Consider the following 9,504-nt stretch of genomic DNA (forward strand, 5'->3'; position numbering starts at 1 on the left):
TGGATTCAAGTCATCCTTCTGGACCTATCTTTGTCCTTCTCTTTTCCCCTTCTCTATCCCCTCCTCTCACCTCTGACCTTCTCTCTTCCCCTCTCTTCCCCTGCCCAATCACCGGTTCTCACCTTTATTTTACTAATTAAAAAGAGAAGAAGGTTCTGATGAAGTCCTGAGTATGTAACTAGGCAGCACTTCTTGGGGAAATGGAATTAGCATCAAAATACAAACAGTTGTAGGACCATCTACTCAAAGGTGAATGGCAGCAGGATTCCCAGGTCACTTTGGTACCTCCTGGCTTTTAGAAGAGACATGAAACATGTGTGAACGTGTACACACACACACACACACACACACACACACACACCACACAAATGTACATACATACACACACACATAAACACACACATACATACACACACACATACACACAATACACACACATAAACACACACATACATATACACATACTACACACAAATGTACATACACACATACATACATATACACACATAAACACACACATATATACACATACACACACAATACACACATATGTACATACACACATACATACACACACATAAACACACACATACATACACACACACTACACACAAATGTACATACACACATACATACATACACACACATAAACACACACATACACACACACACACATACACCCTTCTTACCACTTTTAATGCCTTTTGGGGATGCTGTAGTTTTCTAGTGCTGTTTGCACGTGGGTTGAGGATTATTGACTTGATCTAAGGCAATTTTTCAGGGACTACATGACTGAGGATTATGACTTTACCTCACCCCACTCAGAAACCTATGTCCTCAGGGATGGATGGGCTTTGTGAATCCTTCTCTGCCCATCATGGAATGTTGTGAACCCCAGGAGCTGTGAGTCCCTGGGTGCAGCAGCGGTGCCATGTGCAAAAGCCAGCATTTTGCCAATTCCTCACTGCATGGTGAGCATTATCTCATTAGACTTAAAAGAGAGAAGGGGTGCAGAAGGTTTTACTTTGCTCCCTAACAGAAGCCGTTTCTATAACTGGTTATCAGACAATTGTACCTGAACTGGGAGTCCTCTGACAGAATGCACACTATCAGCCAACTACCTAAGACATGCATCAGTTAGCAGGAAATTTCTTGAATATCAAGACAGTGCAAAGCCAGTGCAAAGACCCAATTCATGATACTGCTGGATGTTTCTTGGGTGAATACCACAGTGAATTCGACTGTTTTCATTACTTCCTTGCAGTAGTGTCACAGATGTAGGCAGACATTCCAAATCGCTGACTGGACAGAGAGCCTGAAGCGAACGTGTGTTGGCTGAGCTGGGGCTCTAGCTTAGTTCTGGCATGTTAACCTCATGGCATGCATGGCACCCTGGGTTCATTCCCAGCGTGCAAAGGGAATATGTCAAAGAGCCTAGTTCAAGCTTTCAAATCATACACGAGTACTACAATGGAGCTGAATTTGTAAGGCTCAACACAATTCATCATATTGGCATAAACTACTCAGAATTGATAGGTAACGGGGCACATCCTTTATGTAACTTAACATCTCACCAGAACACCTATCTTCTAACATTTAGTTCTGAACTATTTAGGATTGTCATATTTGCATTACACAATGTATTATTTACATGCACAATTTAAAACATAGCAACGATTTTGAATTTAGCACCGTGGTCCTCTTCCATTCTTAAAATGGCATAAAACTTGTCAAATCATTTTGAGAATCAAAGTCTGTGTAGATACAAACCACCCTGAAGTCATATGGTTTTTTCTGATCTCAAAAGCCAAGTGGGGATAGACAAGGCAGTGTTTGGGTAGGAAAATAAATTGTGCCAAGTTAAAAGAAATATGATGTCAATATGTTATGGTGAACAAATATTTCAATATTGAGAAATAATAATAACATGTTTGGGAGAAATAAAGGGAATACATGCAAGCAATGCATTCAACGGAGTCTTAAACATTGCTTTCTCTTCCACTGATATTTTAACTGACAGGGATCCTTGTAATCAATTCCATAATAAATATTACATGGAAATTAAATAGCTTTATTTCTCTTTATCTATGAAGATCATAAATACTAACTCATATAAAAGGCTACATTTCGGACTTTGTGAATAAACAGTTTGCTGCAAAGGGTGAGAATAAGAAGTTTCATTCTCATCCCCCAGAGTAAGCCAGTGTGGTATTTTATGTCTACAACCACAGGGCCAGGGAGGCAGAAACATCTGGATCTCTGGGGCTTGCTGGCCAGCCAGTCTAGCCAAATAGACCAGCTCCAGATTTAGTAAGTGGTCCAGACTCACAGAAAGAAAAGAAAACATGGTGGCACATGGTTGAGGAAGACACTTTGTACCCATCCGTGCTCAGTAATATGTACCTGTAATCCCAGTGCTGGGGAGATGTAAAGAAGATCGCTGGGGCTCTTTACCGAATCCCAGACTCAGTAAGGGGACCCTGTTTGAAAATAGAAGGTGAAAGTAAGCAGACACCTCTCTTGGACCTCTAGCCTAAACATGGTCACCACCCAAAGACAGCTTTTCAGTACTTTTCCTGGTTTGCCATTTTCCACCCATTGGAGGTTTCAGACAATAATAAACTGAAATTCTCAGTGCTCACACACACTGCTGCTTTTCTGCCCGCTCTCACCATCACCCTTTGAAGGCAGATCTGGCTCAGCTCTACCCTCTTGCCAGGGGAGCCTGGGTCACAGGGCCCCACAGGGTTCCACCATCTCCCAGCTTCACAGAGACCAATGTCTTTCCTGGCAGCGGTCCTGGTGAGACTGAAGGACCAGACCTTATGCCCCTCCTTTGTTTCTTCTTTCCTTGCTGTCCTTTCCCTCTCTCCTCTTTCAGCATCATGCTGATTTAATAGAAGCAGGGCTCTAGGCCTCCTGAAAATGACCACCTTACCCCCACTGCTTGTACCCCCAAAGTATTCCGTAAGGACAGGTCATATTTGTTTGGTAGAATTTAAAAACATTTTTTTTTCATGAATTTGAGACCTCTTCACGGGCACAGATACTGCTATGGCCTAAATATTTGAGGCCCCTGAAAGAATCAGAGGGAATTCTACATAGTGCAGGAGAGAACCAACTCCTGTAAGTTCTTCTCTGACCATGTACATGCACACAAGTAAATTATAAATAAATAAATAAATAAATAAATAAATAAGTAAATAAATAAATAAATGTAGTAAAACTCCTTACATGCCCATGTTCTGTGGCACTATGGTGTCCATGTGAGGATGTGAAGGCATATCCTAACCCTTGAGGCTGAAGCCCTCCTTTGATGGGACTGGTGAATTTAGCAAAAGTGCCAGAGGCAGCTTGTTAGCCTGTTACCAACAAGGCCATCAGTGGCCCAGGAAGCAGCCCTACCTTCTTTGCCTCCATCCTTTGAGATGTTCAGGGGCACAAGCTTTCACTTAGTCTAGTGGGTTGGATAGTGAGCTACTGGGCTGATTGGCTTTGTGTAATGTGAGGACCAAGGAGACCAATCAGTGGGTCCTGTTTACTTTGAAAATTCAAAACATTAGGGATTCCTTGAAACATTTTTGCTAACTTCTAAAAACTAGATCTTTACTTCTAAAATAAAGCATGCAATATACCAGATGGGACTGCATGTTTCAAGTTAGCTTTCTCAGTATAAGGGGTTGGGAGGACCAATGTCCAAAGGGAAGAGCATTTCCCCGATTGAGTAAGAGCCAGAGTAAGGACTATGGTGTTCCCATTCAGTGTCTCTACCACCCTACGGAGGGTTTGACTCCTTGAGGGGCTGGTCATTACATTTATGTTAGAGCTGATGCTTATGGTAGAGCAAGTACACGCTGGCCTTCTCTCATGTGTGATATTCACACACTCACCTATTTTTTCATAGTTCTTGTAGGCAAGTGTTGTGGTGATGGCATGAACTTACCCATGTTGAACAGAGACGGGGACATAGGCAGTCTATTCTTAAAGTAGTATGTTCTTTTATGTTGCTTTCCTTATGTGTCCAGAAATTCTGCTTTGGCTTGTTCCCATTCAGACTTAGCAATATATTACATTTTGTTCTCAAATGTTTACCATAAGGAAGTTCTTGGTACAGCTGCCCATTTTGACTTTACACCTTCTTTCAGCTTTAATGGGACAGTGGGATACTAGATGAGGGTGAGCATCACAGAGTACAGAGGTACTTGCTATACAATGAAAATTGCTTTAGCTTTTGTTATATAAAAATGGACAATGGCTTCTGTTTGGTTCTTCCAATGAACAGAAGAACCTAAAGTGTACAGAAGTGCACATGAAATCAGATTCAAGTCAATTATAAATCCCTTCTCATGGCTTTTTCTTAAGCCAAATTCTGACTCTGATTTCATTAATACACCTTTATCTCTTCAGGTGGACTCGCCTTGCCCATAAGAACACATGTTTGATGGTTAGTGCTAATGATAATATGGTGCTAATGGTCTTCAAAGAGGCCAAAGTGATGTAATAAAACTTGCTTTAGGGTGAAATGCTGGTCCTGGGGGCACTAAGGCCAGTCGGCATTAGGCAGCCATCTGGCTGGGCTGATCATAAGCTCTTTCCTTTGGCTCTTTCATTTCCCATTTAGAAAGAGCTTGGATATTGCTTTTTTATTATTGGCTTAAGAGTTATCCAATGTTCAAGAGGAATATGAAAGCTGACCATTTGTCTGGAGAACAGGAGTCCGTGGAATGAGAAAACTAATCTCCAAACTGGAGGACCTTGTGTTGTTCTTTAGGGCCAGCGTGTTTAATATGGCTGCCAGTGAGCTTAGAGTTCTTACAGAGCCAACATAGTGACCTCCTGAGTATGTTCTTAAGGAAATCACTAATGGAGTGTCTCTTATTGAATTACTGTTTGCTGAGAATATAAATGGTCAGACATTGAGCAAAGCATTAGAGAAACAACTATGGACAGCAACGTAGCTTTCTTGTCTCCATAGAACTCGTGGGACAGTTCTCAGAAACTGCTTAGGCATGGGCTGACCTTTCATGACCCAGTCACAGACACTTATTCCAGGTACACGTATGCTGATGATGTGTGGCCTCTGAAAAGACAAAGCCTAAGAATGTGTGGGGTAAATGAGAGAATGTGACAAGACTAAACTCAATAAGAACTAAGATTTGTACATTATAGAAAGGAAAATCTTGTGAGTTCCAGCCCATGGGAGTGGGTGGAGCAGGTCATGATGGTGCTGTGCAAGTCACTTCAGGAAATTAAGGACATGATGTCAGGACCATGCCACACAGAGTCAGCTTTGCAGTGAACAGCAAAGATGTTGTTATAGGACCATGGTATGAGACGAGGGAGCAAAAGCATGTCTGTTTTTATCTATGAAATTGGAAAGAGGTTCGCCCCAGGTTCACCCATCATCCAGAGGAGTAGTAGTTTCTGGTTAGTTATTTTTGTCTCACTGTAACAAAGCGCATGGTATGAGAAGAGCTCCCACCAAGGAGGGAAGACTTTATAATTTTTATAGTGTGTGTGTGTGTGTGTGTGTGTGTGTGTGTGTGTGTGTGTGTGTGTGTGAGGGGGGGGGACCCAGTAACTACAGTAGACCAGGAGCTAGTGGATAGTTAGGATCAGGCTATAGTCTTCAAAGTTCTACCCCAAGTGGTCTACTTTATCAGACGGTCCTACTCTCTAAAGGCAGCACTATCAACTGGGAAATGAGTGTTCAACACACGATGCTCATGGGAGACATTTCAGGTTCAATCTGTAGCAAAGCACACAAGCCTCCATAGGCCGCACAGTCTTAATAGTTCCTAAACTCATCAGACATGCAAAGTCTTGTTTTGAGGATTATGTAGAACTCTTAGCCATGAACTGTGCAAAATTAAAAACAAAAGCTGCATACTTCTAGTGTATAATGACAGAGTCAACATTCCATTCTCATTCCAAATAGTAGTGGCAAGAGAACAGTAAGAAAAAAATCAGGCCAAACCAAGATCCAAGCTCAGCAGATCAAAGTTTAAATAGTCTAACTTCATATCCTGAGCTGCACAGAAATTGTGGTACGTGTTGAAATTCTTTAAACTCCACCCCACAGTTATCTGGCGCTATAAAGGGGGCTGTGTGGCCCCTCCTCTCTCTTACTCTCTTACTCTTTTGCTCTAGGCCTCTTGGCTTCTTGCCCTCTTGCTCTCCCCCCTTGCCCCTCCTCTCCTCTTTCCCTTCTCCTCTCTCTCTCTCCATGTGCTCATGGCCAGCCTTTGCTTCTATATTCCTCTTCTCTCTGTCTCTACCACCCTCTTAACTCCCCTCCTTATGCCCTGAATAAACTCTATTCTGTACTAAACTATGGTGTGACTGGTCCCTTAGGGTGAAGGGATTTTCAACATGGGAACCCCAGAGGCATTCCCTCTCCCCCAAGCCTCACTGCACCTCCATATAAAATATACCCCCCTTCACTTTCTTTCTTCATTTTCTTCCAAACAGTACAAACTTCAGTGGAACTCTGGCAGCCCTGCCTTTTTGTTCACCCATTTTGGCACATGTGACTTCTGGGATGTTTTAAATGTGATGTCCTCCATGAGTCTCCAGCATTTTTAATACTTGGTCCCCAGCTGGGGGATGTTTGGGGAGGATTCTAGGGTGTGGACTTCATGGAGGAAGTATGTCACTAAAGGTAGCCTTGACACACACACACACACACACACACACACACACACTCACCTCACAGAGTTTGGAGCATATGGGGTTTAGGGTTTGTGATATTTGGGTGCTCAGGTTCTATTCCCAAACTATAAAATTCTGAAATTCGAAACTCTCCTGTTCCTAACCATTTGGCATAGAGGATAATTGACCTTGACCATATTTAAGGAAGCTCATCACTGTGATGGTGGAAACATCCTGGAATGGACCCAGTGTGAAGTTGTGTCTCAAGCACTGGACCTTACTTGCTCATCAAGTAGATGATGTCAGACGTTTTGCTTTCTTGGGGCCTAAGAGTCCTCACCTTTACAGTGAATAAAGGATGCATCTTTTGAGCTCTAGGAGCCCTCCAGACTCCCAGGCCATGAGTCTGATTCTTTAGAGGTCTTGATATCTTCATCCATGCTGTGATTAGCATTTGAATCCTGGAAAGAAAGTGAGCTTGCACAGCCCCATATTTCAAAGTTCTAGTTTTCACATCTCATTGTGCAACAAAGCATGTCTCATTGGTTAATTAATGCTGCCAGCACGGCATCCTGCTAAATGATTGTTTAACCAAGAGTGGAATAAAACACTATGATGACTGGTACAGTATCATTATGGAATAGAAAATTAAAAATCTGATAATTTGATTGGAAGTCTCAGGTGAGGCTTTTGTATAAAAATGTTAACCTCAAGTAGCTATAAGCAGGTAAATGTTTTATTCATCCCACTGATACGGAATAAATGCTTATGATATAAATTATGTATAATTAATACTCCCGAGATTAAAAAATGTATGCTAATAGTTTGTCAGTTAATTAAGAAAGGAAGATGAGGTAAACAAAGGTGATTATAGTTTATCTGGAGACCATAAACAGACATCCTGCCTTAAATAATCTTTTTAAAAACTACATTATACAGCAAGTTCTTCATCATCACCCAGAACAGCCGCTTAATGGCACACAGCAACTGTTCAGTGGGCCCTTATTAAGGAGGAAATGCTTGTGAGAACACTCCAGGCTGGGGACCCTTCAGCCACTGGGAATTGGTTAGAATGGCCTTTTCTGAGCAGCCCTGGTCTCTTCAGCAATATCTTATGAAATATGGGACTTTCCAAAGCCAGAGGATTCATTAAAAAGTAGAGAAAATAACAAATAATAAAAATCTTAGAGAGTATATGTATGCTGAGTGATTGACTGAGGCAGTCATTGATTCAGCCCTTTATCTAAGCAGCTAGTATGCCCAATACCCTCTCCTACATAGGCTAAATAAATCACAACCCTGTAAAGGACATTAGATACTTCTAAGTTGACTTGATGGCTTTGAATATTCTTTTATATATCCAACCATCTACTTGCTCATTCATTCAATGCACACTTCCCTTATATTTATCTGTACAACTGCATATGCTTTAGTATTTTGTCAACATGTGTGTCTTTTGAGCAGGTGTCTTGTGCTCACAAAGGCCAGAGAAGATAGTGTCTGATTGCCTGCAACTGGAATTAGAGATGGTTGTGAGGTGCCATGTGGGTGCTGCGAACCGAACCTGGGTCCTTTGGAAGTGCCATTTCTTTTTATTAATTTCTATTAACAGCAGTAAGCTATCTTTCCAGCTCCTTAATAAGGATTTCTTGACCACTTGCTTCAAGCTCATCAGATGGGATACACATGCACCATGGATGTCACCCTTTCATTCTCACAGTTGCATTGATCCATGGCGTCTGGATACTTACATGAAGAATATTCATCAAAGAGCTGGGTGTAGGATGCACAAGTCTTAGAGAAATAAAGATTTGGGTTATCTTAGTGGCCTGGTTGAGGGAGGTCAAGAGGAAGTGCAAATATTCAGGCAGAGGAAGCTTGCAAGCTCTGCAGGAAAAGGAGCCTGGCTGTCAGGTTGAAGAAGAGCTCGGGCAGCAACAAAACTCTGATGTCCAGGGAAAAAGATGGTGGAATGATAGTCATCTCCTAGGTCACTGTGGCAAAGAGAATTAACCAGTGAGAAACGACTCCTTTATGGAAGCAGTTATGCAAGCTTGCATTGCTGTCGCTAGGGGATCCAAAGCTAATAAAGGCATCCTGGCTCTTCACCATCTTGCCCCCTCCTTCTCCATCACCACCCTTGCCACCACAGGGTGACATCTATCACCACGAAGGTCGAGCTGTGCAGTTTTAGCTGGTACAAGATCTACCCGGGACACGGTGCGGTTCTACGCCAGGACCGACGGGAAGGTTCTCCAGTTTCTTAATGCTAAATGTGAGTCTGTATTCCTTTCCAAAAGGAATCCTCGGCAGATAAACTGGACTGTCCTCTACAGAAGAAACACAAGAAGGTCGGAAGAAATTCAGAAGAAAAGAACCTGCCATGCAGTCAAGTTCCAGAGAGTCAACACTGGTGCATCTCTTGCTGTTATAACGACCGAGAGGAATCAGAAACCAGAAGTCAAAAAAGCTCAGGGAGAGCAGGGTGTAAGGACTACCAAGGAAGCAAAAAACAAACAAAAAAAGAAAACAGGCTAAGCGGGCATCAAAGAAGACAGCAATGGCCAAGACCCTCCACAAAGGGTGCAGCTAAGCAGAAGACTGTGAAGGTCTCTGCTTCCCGAGTTGGTGGGAAATGCTAATTTCTTAGATCAGAGTTTGAAATAAAGAGCTGTCTTTAACTCTAAAAAAAAAAAAAAAAAGGTGTCCTGACCACCTGTGCTGGAGTCAGGAAGGATGAGGCTGGCAGAGACCGATGTGGTGAAGCAAGTTTAGGAGCGGCAGGTTTGGAGAATGATGTAGCTTCAATACTGATGAGTGATGGAGAGAGTATGCTTGGAGCTGGAGACTTTT

The 9,504-nt window shown here is 42.4% G+C and overlaps 1 pseudogene across 1 annotated transcript in view; it reads left to right on the top strand.

The window, feature by feature from the left end:
* The window catches only part of LOC308416797 (large ribosomal subunit protein eL24-like), a 76,827-nt pseudogene extending 67,534 nt beyond the window's left edge, over positions 1 to 9,293 (top strand). Inside the window, exon 2 of the transcript in view lies at positions 8,804 to 9,293. The product of the transcript in view is annotated as a large ribosomal subunit protein eL24-like (transcript). The remainder of the gene's footprint in view (positions 1 to 8,803) is intronic.
* The last annotated feature ends 211 nt before the right edge of the window (positions 9,294 to 9,504 follow it).

This window comes from Micromys minutus (genome assembly GCF_963924665.1).
Source record: "Micromys minutus genome assembly, chromosome: 1".
Lineage (NCBI taxonomy): Eukaryota > Metazoa > Chordata > Mammalia > Rodentia > Muridae > Micromys > Micromys minutus.